Source organism: Varroa destructor, unplaced genomic scaffold (genome assembly GCF_002443255.2).
Source record: "Varroa destructor unplaced genomic scaffold, Vdes_3.0 BEIS01000007.1, whole genome shotgun sequence".
Taxonomy (NCBI): domain Eukaryota; kingdom Metazoa; phylum Arthropoda; class Arachnida; order Mesostigmata; family Varroidae; genus Varroa; species Varroa destructor.
The window spans coordinates 37,837,259-37,849,310 of NW_019211460.1; the positions used below are offsets into that span (position 1 = coordinate 37,837,259).

Sequence of the window (12,052 nt, forward strand, 5' to 3'; positions counted from 1 at the left end):
ATATATATATATTTCAAGGCAATACTACACTGTTTTTAATGCCAAGGAAAGCAATTTCCGCTTTTTTTCTTCAGTCCATCTTTATATAGACATACACAGAAGTGTCAATAGATCTGTTGCCTCTGGGCAAACCAAAGATTTTTGACGGTTATTGATCTTCACATCAGGAAACATGTGGTATGATAGAGTATCGTTGTCTCGTCGTGCCAAAAGCTATGAGTAAGACGTGTGCATGATGATGTTCCGATTGTTGCTCCGGTGACGTGATTGTCTACTTTATAATTAATCAGTGATCACGGTTCCTGCAGACTTGGTACCGCTAACTTCTGTAAGAACAGTTTGCTTACTAGTGATAACCGCGGCACTGTGTAGAAAGCGTCTCTAATCGTACGCCTATTCTGCACCTCTGAAACAAACGCGACTTTTTTTATTTTCCTTACATACCATTCAACCCACATGCTCTCATTAAACACTCGAAACCTATTAAACCGGTGTTTTTCAATCATATCAATTTTCTCATGAGGACTAGTCACATAACCAACCGTATAACCATTACACGTACCGGCGTTGTCGTCTGCGCACGGAACGATAGACGGATGTAGATACCAATGACAAAATTGAAACTAAGATTAAAGTGATTGTTGAACATAGCGATATTCTTCACACAGTAGATTCCAGCCAACCCTTTTTAGCGAGACGTCCTATAAGTATCTTTAAATAGTAACCGGTCCAGTCGACTGGGATCGTGCCATTGGATTTGCCAAGATGTCAAATGTAGTTACATCGTCCTGATCATATGACGACGTTAGAAGCCGGCTCGCGAGATTCTCTGTTACCTCTAAAAGCCGATGCTCGTAAAGCCTTCAACGACATTAGCAATTGAGTTGTTAGGTTCAACAATTTCTCAAGTGTAACAACTTTACTGTCGCGTATCGATGTGTTTAGTATCAAACGTAATGTTTAGCGTAACCAAATCATCGTATTGGTTAACACGTTATAAATTATGCCAAAAGACTTCTTCGCGCATTTTCGATCAAATATATTTTGACGCAGATCAGTGATTATGTTCCTGTATCTAGATGAACAAACACCAGGATATCATACAACGAGGTCAGTATCTGTATCGGTTTACATGAGGGTACGAGGTCGGCCGAACGCGATCCAATGCAACTTGTAGTAATAGTTTATAAATATGTAATAAATAATAATGGGGTAAAAGTTAACCAGAGATGATAAGCTTGGTTACCCTCGGGGGCGTGGCTGCCTTCTCTTTATTTTGATGATAGACGCGTTTTCGTCATAGGAACTGTTGTTGTCAAGATCATGGTACAAAAGGGATTTTACTTCGTGTCCGAAAAGGCCATTTCAACGCGCAGGTGAAATAATTACTTGAAGACTCTTCAGCCTAAAGCAATAGGTTTCAGCATATTAGTTACTCAGTCACAGAATCATGACAATAGCTAATAGCAACAGTTATCTAGTCATTGTAATTACGAAACAACTTCAAGCCTGTCTAGTGTCAGGGAATATTAGCGTGAAAACCTCTTAGTTCAGCAGATGGAGATTTTGTAGTGATTTAACTACTACTGGCGACATTTCAGAGTGGACATATTTAGTTAATTTTGTTTGGTCTTAGCTATTCATCGATCATCTATTACTTTCGTTTATAGGAATTGTAGGAAACGACTTCTGCTAATGTATTTCCAGTTAGCTGGACTTTTGCTGACTATGGAAGGATGCCAACCTGTCATTGCTTGCCTTCATAGTGACTGCTAAACGTAAGGTCTAGCCCAACCATCATGCTAACGATTTTGTGGTATATGTTGTTGCAGTATCCCGAAAAATTGATACCAAATGCCAATGATGGCGCGCAGCTACTAAGTAACCCTATAGATAATACGGCAACACAAGATGGGCTCAGGAATTATGCGGAGGAATCATAAGGATTGATAAAGAGAAACTATGTGTTAGCTGTTGACGTTAGGACACATGCAAGGTAACTAGCCCCACCAAGTTTTCCGTCTGGATAAATTGTGTTTCGCACTATGAAGGCTTGCTGTCTAATTAATCGGCAGAGGCTGAGGATTTCCAATTGTCACTAGACAAGCGTTCAAAAGATCGCTTTCTATTTTTTTTTGTTAAGGTAAACTACTAAACTTATCGTACCATAATAAAATATTCAAGCGTGAATTCTCACTAGTAATTAATCAGCCAACGCCTGAGAAACGTTTATATTGAGAATAGTCTTCATGGGGAAAATTGACATGGCAAATATCAGTTTAATGGGCTTCAAATGTTCAAATGGGTTGAACAAGCTGGCACATAATAAAAAATGTCGCGTTCTGTCTTCTCAACCATTCGTTTCAGAGGTGCAGAATAGGCGTACGATTAGAGACGCTTTCTACACAGTGCCGCGGTTATCACTAGTAAGCAAACTGTTCTTACAGAAGTTAGCGGTACCAAGTCTGCAGGAACCGTGATCACTGATTAATTATAAAGCAGACAATCGTGGAGGCCAACAAGATCTCCTCGTTCACGTCGCCAGAGCAACAATCGTCTTACTCATAGCTAACGAGACTACGATACTCTACCTGGTGTGAAGATCACTCACCGTCAAATATCTTTGTATGTAGATACACGCTTTTAAAAGAAAATTTTTTGGCCGACAATTGAGAGTTCTATTGGTGAACAATTACAAAAAAAGAAAAAAATATTTTAAGGCAATTCTTACTCGCATGCTGCAATTTTATTTCGAATGATTTTTTGGCGATTTTCGGCTTCGGTGTTTCGCTCTCTGTAGCGGTAGGACCATGCACGGCCTTGAGCTGCGTTTGTCCTTCCAGGGCATTGATATCCAGTGTAGCAGAACTTTTGATTTTGGACAGGTGCGACCCGCATAGACAACAAACTAATCGCTATCGCTGAAAAAACAGCTGTACTTACAAACGTAAATAAAACCTTAGCTATCCAGACACATTGTCGTTATGCGTAATATGAATGGTTTAACTGCTGGTCGATTCCTTAACATATTCTTGCAGTAGACATGATCCACGATCCATTTACAATACACAGGTGACCGTGTCATGGTGCCATATCAATTACGGAAACAGCTCTACGTTCAGGTCATGTTTGAATGAAGCAAACAAAACAAGAACGAGTCTACAGCACATGTATCACAGACGATGGTCACATCGATCTAATAAATCAATCATCGTTCAACTGAAGGTGGTGATGGTTTACTTCAATTTCACTTGGATCGACAGCCATTTGAAGCCTCCTTCGAAGCTTCCTCCCGAAGGGCCATGTCGATCCATAAACGGACGACAGTGCGCCCTTGATATAGCCCTTGAGCTTTGTAGCCACTACTGCAACCCTGTAGATATCGCACAATACGTTTTCGTTATTTAGGTTTTTATGGCCGTGATTTTCAATACATGGCAAACATTGACAGGAAACAAAATTTACCACTCAAAAAAATCAGGTTTGCTGAAATACACCTAATAAAGGTCTAAAAGCAAATTTAAGAAGAAGCGTTTGCAAAAAAAAACGTTGTAAAAAAACATTTTGTCTAAGTAGTACAACGGAGTCTACAGTTAAGAGTGTGAAAAACATAGTGTTAGAACTTTGATGCCTGATGCTTAATTTCTGTAATGTTAACTAGAGGAAATTGAAATATCTAGCATTTTGGGACATTGTAATCGTCACTAGGTTTGTAGAAAGCCGATTCAATCTATAGAGTGCGAGACAAGCCATGGTGCACGGATCCCTATTGCTGTATAGTGTTTTCGACACGTTTCTGTGCTGAGTAGATCATTGTCAACACCCACGAATTCGCGATCCGAGATACCAACCTTGTTCCTGAAAACAACGACGGCGGCAGACTAAGTCGTATTCTAACTTCTTCGCGAAAGGGTGCGAGCTTGTATATTCTTCGGCTCAATTGCATCCATCATGAACTTGTGATTATGTCCATCATCCAACATTAGTTGCAGGCATTCTTATTTTCCGTCATCGTTGACATCGGACAGAGGGCCTTAGGATGAGAGCATTCGCTCATATCTTTTTTATGACATATCCAGATGCTACATAATGGCGTTGCTATTGACGGCAGCTGTATCAAAGGGACCTGATGAGTCTTGCCGTGGTCATGCCGTTCGGTTCCATAAATCCAACATTACCACGTTAGGCTTTAGATACAAAAGGCGTAAAGTATCACCAAATACCGTCAACGAGCAGTCACGGTTATTATGACTCCTATCTGTCAGGAAGCAATAAAGTGTCTACACTTTACGCGCTCTCTTAATAGTCAGATCATTAAAATGTAGTCAGGTGTTCACTCCTCAATACAGTCAGTTGACAAGCCTGGAAAACGCAAGCAATTACGGTCTTTTTTGCAGATTCGTTATTTTTATTACCGTAAAAATTTGGCCACATTATAATATAATAAAGGCTCTAAATTGGTACCTACTTAAGATTACACTTTATATATGGTTTTGCTCTCTTCTCTGAGAAAATAAGAAGTATTTTGAAATTGGCTAATCATTGACAACTGCCCTAAGCAAGATATTTTTTGCTAACTTCTGTACAATTAATTAGCGGTTCAAGGTCTTAAGAAATGGCGTGCCCGATGTGCGCAAACCAGAACCCAGGCCCATTTAGAGTAATGTTGGCTTAGATTTTTGGCCCTTATTATGATGTCGACAAGTTAATTATTTCATGGACTAGCCGTTGTATCGGGTTTTATCGTTTGCTGTTGCTTTTGCTATTGGCACACAGTTTTTGAAAGATACATCTAGTTGGTTGTAACCCCTTGGTATACAGATCAAACATTAAAAGGTAGCATTTTTAAAGTTTGATAATAAATATCTAAGTTGTGATGAGCTCTCTATAGCGGAGAACCTTAGGGATTTTTTCGTGTGCATCTTTGCCTCCCAATGGAAGAAGGGTATTTTGATTGTAAAGGTGTCTGGTTCCCATCTCCAATAATCTTCAACGATCTTCTCATATCCATCTCGAAACGGGATCCGTATTTTCTTCGAAAACCTTGCATATTTTTACGCGAACTGAGACAATAGAGATCACTTCGTCCCTGATCTTTCTAAAATTTCACCAATCTCAACAGTCCACAAGAAGACCATAAAATCCTCAGTGGCCAGAAAGCGTTCTTAATTCTGGGCTTCACAACTAACTTAGCTTTAGAAAAAATATTAATAGACTACATTATGGTTTACTTAGTATCGAAACGGTTTTTCATAGTGACTAACATGGGTCCATAAGGAATAAATTAGTTCCACACAAGCGGTTATGACCATTTTTACTTGGGCTCTTCGAAAGTTTTTTGGCTAAATGATTTCCAGCTTCTTAAATGAGAGGTATATCACAATAAACGCTGATCAGAGTTTTATAAATTATATTGAAGGCTTTCTGAAGACAGATCGTCGCCTTGACGTTTAAATTATTAATACCTTGCTTTTTGGGCGTGGCTTGGTCTTGGTCTCCTTACCTTTGGTATTTTTATTCCCGATACGAAAAAGGTTCTCTAAGGAAGTAAATTCGCTGTGAGCTTCATGCCGACGACTTGAAGCTGTATGGTTTTTTGGCACAGATGGCGATGGTCAATTATATTAAGGACAATATTGTCAAGTACCGTCCTTGGTGATCTTTATCCTATACAGGTTCAATAATGTCATTTGTAGCATATATCCTTAACACAAACCTGCTGTTAATATAATTATTATATGAACCGCTGAAATACTATAAATAGATTTAAATTGAACAACTATTAACATTAATAATTACAATATTTAGTAAACTATTATTCTGAACAATAATAACGGATTAACAGAAAAAACAATCAAAAAAAGAAGAAACCAACAACGTGGCGTACAAATAGTTTCTGATAGAGATTACCGTAAGTCTCAAATAGTAAGACAAATTCTAGAATCATCCTTAGCAGACATGGTCGACGGTTATACGAGTTAAAGTTGCCAATCGAATTTGGAAGTACTACGCAAACCTAATAAAGAAGCAAGCATTTTTGGCCGACTTGATAGTAGATCTTAAAACCCCACATACATTTCTAATAGTCAATACTGTTGTATAATCATCATGTTATACTTTTTATTCGCAACCTCCTCGATCTTCATCCACAAATAACGGTAGTGAATACAATTTTTCTATTAGAAACAAGGATGTGATGTGTTCGTACTTAAATGAAGAATTTATCTATGCTCACATAAATAAAATGACACAATTTGGGTTTAGTTATATATAAATTATATTTACTGTAACCTATGTGCTAAATCCTAGAAAGTTTCAGGCCATATAGCTAGAAACGTAGAATTTGAACACCGAACATTGCACATGCTGATGTCGGTCCTACTACGACGATTGCAGGGCCGTGCACTTTGCTTTTTTAGTTGCAACGTGACGTTAGTTCGGTTGTAAGGACGAAATGGGTGTGCGTACGTCTGGATAGATGGTCTGGCTATTTTGTGCGCATTGGCATCTCTGTTTAGCCACACCCTTTGCTGTGTAACTCAGGCAATGCTTATACGACTATAGTACATTTAAACGCTCAAAGGCCTTCGTCGTTTATAGTAAGGATCCATGTAAGGGATCTTCTACCCTCTCTAGCATGCCTTCTTCTCTGTCAGCGTCCCTCACGCCGTCTTGTACAGTTCTTCACACCAGTCGCACACCAATACCATCTTTAGAACCACTTCTACTGCTGTCTCCACTACCAGGACCACAGCAACGACATCATAAAAATGTCCACGCCAAGAAGCAGCCTTCCGAAGCTCACGGCCTGTCTGCTTGCCTTTGCAGAGACTTCATCTCGTAAAGATGCGACTTCCTCCTTGGTCTTTCCACGTTTGATGTTTCGGCGCGTATGTCGTGCAACCCGGTCCGCACATCGCTAATGGTCCCTGCTCCGGATAGCTGTCGTAGTTATGTCATCCGACTGTCTTCCGGAGGCCGAGCAAGCAATGCATATGAGTTTTACCCATTACGCCATTCTCAGCAATGCGAATTTGTCATCAACTTAGGCACGACGCCAGTGACAAGGTCGACGGCTATTAGAAACGACAGGTCCGATACCTAATTCGATTTTTGCACCCATTCTCGCATGTCTTAGAATTCTTAAATTAAGCCACTTCGGCTGTCAGGTTGAGCACACGTTAGTTCTCACAAGACGAAGCAGGCTGTTGCCGTACCGACAGAGCTACGTTTATATGGAAGTAACTTCTTGACAACATGTACAGTAGCATCACTTTTGAGTGCATCGCCTTCCATTGCAGAATCTTTTTGTAAAAAATTGTTAACTAATTTTTGCGCGCAGCGAAAAACTATGTAAAAATCCCAGTACAATAGACGTCGAAGGTCAAATTTCCATCGCAAGCTTTGTCATAAATAATCCATCGGTACCTTTTCTACCTGCTATATTAGTAATAGTTGAAGAATGTTTTCGTCTGGGGAGCCAATTTGCGTAGACTGACACCGTCTAATTCAAACTCCACTTTGGAAACATGCAATTGCTTACTTCGACTTTTTCATAAAAACTCACAAAAGCCTGTACATAAGTTGCCGCTGAGGTTGGTGTGAAGGAATAAAGTAGAGAAATGTCAAGAACCATAGGGTAAGAGGCGAGAAAACGAAAGTTGACTCATGCTGCCTTCATTCGGAGCTATCGTTTTATGTGTGTCACATTCGTGCCTTTATCCAAGCGGAAAAGGCCCCGGTGACAGCGAGAGCAGCTGTGGTAGCCTTTGCTACAGCTGTTGAAGTAACGTTTATGCGGACTGCTACGGCTTCAGCTTAAGCGAATGCAGCGATCCATGACTACGATATATTTAAGCCAATTCATCGTACCCGGAATGCATCGACGCGCCTGTTGTTTCGTTCGTTTTTCGACTACTCTGTATAAATGGGTCGTCACAGGGAAGAACGCGTCGGAGACATTCCTCAACGTCCAGCTGAACGATGTCGACAGACGAGTTCGGAGAATTCTAAGAGTTCGTATACCTTTTTGGTCTTTCGAAGACAACCCTAAGTTTTTCGTCTTGAATAAAAATTGTTGTTTGGATTGCAGACACATATACAGAGTGGAATGGAAAATGACTTCATCTTGACGTCGCGTCATCGAAGGGAATCCGTTGCGTGTGTTTTTCCAACTTCTATAGTCACCACGTATGCTCTCTTTTTCTGTTGCTCCGTCCATGTGCCTCGAAAATAGTAGGAGATGATAGTCTCTGCCAATCGGCAAAGACGATAGCAGTGCTGTCTACTACTATCGAAGAAGAGCACCGCATCCATACGTAAGTACTACCCTATATCTTTGGACTGCTTTCGTTTGAGGGCACAGCTAGCTGGCGGATAGCTATGAAGACCCACTGTCGCCGTCTGGTTTCCTTCTCTGTGCGGGTTAAAAAGATGTGGCTTTATAGTGGATAGTAGTGGCAGCTAGCATTACAGGTCTTGGACACCATTCGGTTTCTTAATGAAGGTGTCCTACGCAGACTAGCTGGACACTCCTTGTCAGCCCACTGCGGGAACGGTGGCCTTTTTTAAGAGGTCGTCGGCGACATCCCGTCGGCTGTTCGTCGAGATGGAACCAACATTCCATCCTCTATCGGCGGTCGTGGTTGTTGCGTTAGTTGGCAGCCTGATCAGGCCTTTTCCGCTAAAGAAAAACGGAAAAGAAAACGCGAGAAAGGCCCCAGCTGACGCGAATAGGCTAGATGACAGAATCAGTGTGTTTAAGCAAACGCCTGTTTACAGCTTTTATTCTTCAAAACTTCCAGAGCCTTAAAACATAGGTCGTACTAATGCACGAATAGTGCGTGGCCGATGAACAATGAGGCAGGGATCAAGTCCCGGGAAATGGAGAATACTGACTAACATAAGATTAAATTTCGAAGGAAAGCGTAGCCGCTTGTGTTCAACGTGGATACTGTTGGGCTGTAATTTCATATGGATTTATCGATATATCTATATAAATTTGAATGTAATATAAATCTTAGATTACAGTCCCCAATAATTTTAAAATCTGAGGTATTTTAAACCTTAACAAATATGTCTGAGGCTAAAACCGAACAACATTACACAAAGAAAGGGATAGATACGAAACTTATATCAGAATTTCGCCAAGACAAGCAAACAAATTTCTCAAACAGTAATATTTTCTTACACATGTATGTGATTCATTTCCACGTGTGTTTTGGCCTAAAGGTTAGGTAGTTATCGATTTTAAGCATAAAATTGATGCGATAGGGAAAAGACTGAGTAACAGACAGGACAGTGATAAGGAATGAACTAATGCGTGTTTGCACAGTTTTGTGACGCGTCTAAATTTATTTATATCTTAAAGCGTATCATTCGCAATAAGCAAAGGATGTATACGGGCCGTTTGTTGGGTACTTCAAAAAAGAGTGTATAGATTTCAAAAACAAACAAAAGAATGAACGACGATTTCTGGAAGACTAGGGATCCATGGCACTACGATATGACTTAAATGGACGCTATAAAGTATAAGGGTACATGTTTGCTGGTCTATAGCGTATAATATGAGGTCCATTTGTCTTGTAGCAAATGCTAGACCGATCCGCATTTGCTTTGCTATTTATTAATTGATTCAACTAATCTATGATTTGTTTGAGTTTTACGCCCAGCACTTCAGAAAGTGGGCTCTTAATACGAAACGGAATATGCCCAGTTTCGAATCTAAATCAGCACGTGTCTATAGGTTTAGTGGGCAGACAGGTCATCGACTATTGCTACTCTTTGATATTGGTCATGTATGCACGGTTGAAGCCAGCCTGTTTCTGCTAGCTCGTTGGCTTTTTGTAGTTATTGAATAATCCTAGTGCGCCGACGGTCTTTCTTCTACCATGCTATAATGATCTGATCAGTCTGTTCCAATATTTGGTGCAGGTACCGTCTAGCAAAAATGATTGTCGCTTGATTGCCCACGGACGCCTGTACACGAGTCCGGTGGGGCTCGTTTGTATTAGTTGCAGTCGGCTATCCTAATCGGCTCTATTGTTAAGCAAATTACAGTATAAAGACTAACTCGCTAAAATTAACATTACGTTCTGCTGAAGAAATAAACTCATTTCATCCAATCCGCTCCATCTCACGGCTATTTCACTCCAGGAGCCCAAAAAGTCAGCTCAAGGCAGTTGATTTAGATCGGATAAATACACACCCATAAACTTAGGCTTAGCAGTCTATTAAACGGGCCCGCAGGCCTTGTCCCGCATCTTTGTTGCCCTTCATTCAACTCTTCCAATTCGCTGATCTAACCTTAACTACGACACACAACAATAGTTATCCCGTGGCAGTAGTTCTGCCCTAACTAGTTGTTGCATCAACCTACCCTAGTGTGTACCTTATTTGCGTTACACCTTGTACCATATAATTCATTTATAAATTTTTATAATATTTTATCCCGATCGTTTTGAGATTTTGTAATACTAATTATCCCGTTCCCGGGCTTTTTCGGTTTTGTTTTTTTCCTGGTTCAATAAATCCATTGGAAACATTTATCCCGTCGCAATTATCTTTTAGTATTTACATTATCCTTCGAATGGAATGTCCCTCCTGCAGCTCTGCAATTATCTAATTAGTATTGCATTCCGAGCGTACTCTGAAATTTCATTCGTATCTTCCCCATACTAACATCAACATTATTTTGATGCAGTTCTACCATTACCCTATTCACCAGCTATATATTGTTTTGACAAAAATCATCCTTATATCGCTGGATATTAGAAACGTAATGGCAATCATACGCAGACATACGGACACACCCAGCACTAAAGACACTGTACGACATTGATTTAAAACGAGAAATAGCATTGGAAAATAACGTGAGAAAAACGAGGAGTGCAAACGCAGATTTATGCACACATAATTGTCATAACAGTAGATAATACAACACAGAATGACGAGGTATAACCTAAAAGAGAGAAAAAATTCAGAACTTAGTTCGCATGCATCAATAAGGTAAACTTATGGTTCATTTCAAAGTGATAAATATAGGTGAACTTTCTCTAACAGAGAAATTACTGGTAGGTTCTCTGCTGTCATGCGTATTGAAAAAATATACATATCAGTTGCCACCGTATTGGCCCGAAGTACCTTTTTGTGTATGTTTACTATGGATACACTTTTTCTATTGCCTTTTTTTTGTCACATGCGTCCTTAGCCTGAATGTTCATGAACTCGGCTATATCATAGATTAGCCATGCAAAGCACGTCCTGTCTGTGTGTACCCGACAACAGTTAAGTAACTTCTGAAAGCCTAGTTCATGGCGAACCGCATACTACGGAGGCTAAACCTCATTTCAGAACACATTATTCCATTTACGGCGATGACTTAACCAATGTTGTTTTAACCTGAAAAAATCAGCCTATTTAGTTGACCTTGAGTGACGGTGAGCATGCTTTGTATAAATATCGCGAGAACATTTCTAGCGTTTCATGAAAATAGGTTTTCAGGAGCTGTCGACTGTCAAATAAACACATCCCACGAAGTAGAAGACCGCGCACAATTACGAATTTCGAAATACGACAACACCTGCACCGGGCGTCGCCATAAGAACTGTTTTGCTGTACAGAAGCGGCTCTATAAGGGGACTGTGTGCATACGTTTTCGAAATGAGCCGAAACGAGAAGTGTTTTGCATGAGAATTCCGGTTCTCCGCCTGGTATTGTTCTGCTGTCAATGGAGAGGGCAAAAAGAAGTCTCCTTACATTAGGAAGCCGATGGCGGAATAGGTGGAGACGTAAAATATTATTTGTAGATGAAGCTGAATATACCACTTTCCTCTTTCTCTATCACTGCCTAGGCTACTGCCGACGTCGTCGCCGGTGCTGGTAGTTTTTGTGACGTTTTTTTCATTGCTAGTGTTATTAATTTCACTATTTTTGGTATTATATTACTGCGGTATTACCATCGATATTGCTTTAGCTGCCTTAGTGCAGTAGTTCTATAGGCCCACCCGAACGTCCATCGTTTTCACTGAATTACCTTTTGCGCGAAGTGAAA

At 40.2% G+C, this 12,052-nt stretch overlaps 1 long non-coding RNA gene across 1 annotated transcript; it reads left to right on the top strand.

Moving 5' to 3' along the window:
- The first annotated feature begins 437 nt into the window (after positions 1 to 437).
- On the top strand, positions 438 to 2,669 carry LOC147754676 (uncharacterized). Its single transcript, XR_015316957.1, has 2 exons — positions 438 to 1,996; positions 2,368 to 2,669. It is a non-coding gene; the product is annotated as an uncharacterized LOC147754676 (long non-coding RNA).
- The last annotated feature ends 9,383 nt before the right edge of the window (positions 2,670 to 12,052 follow it).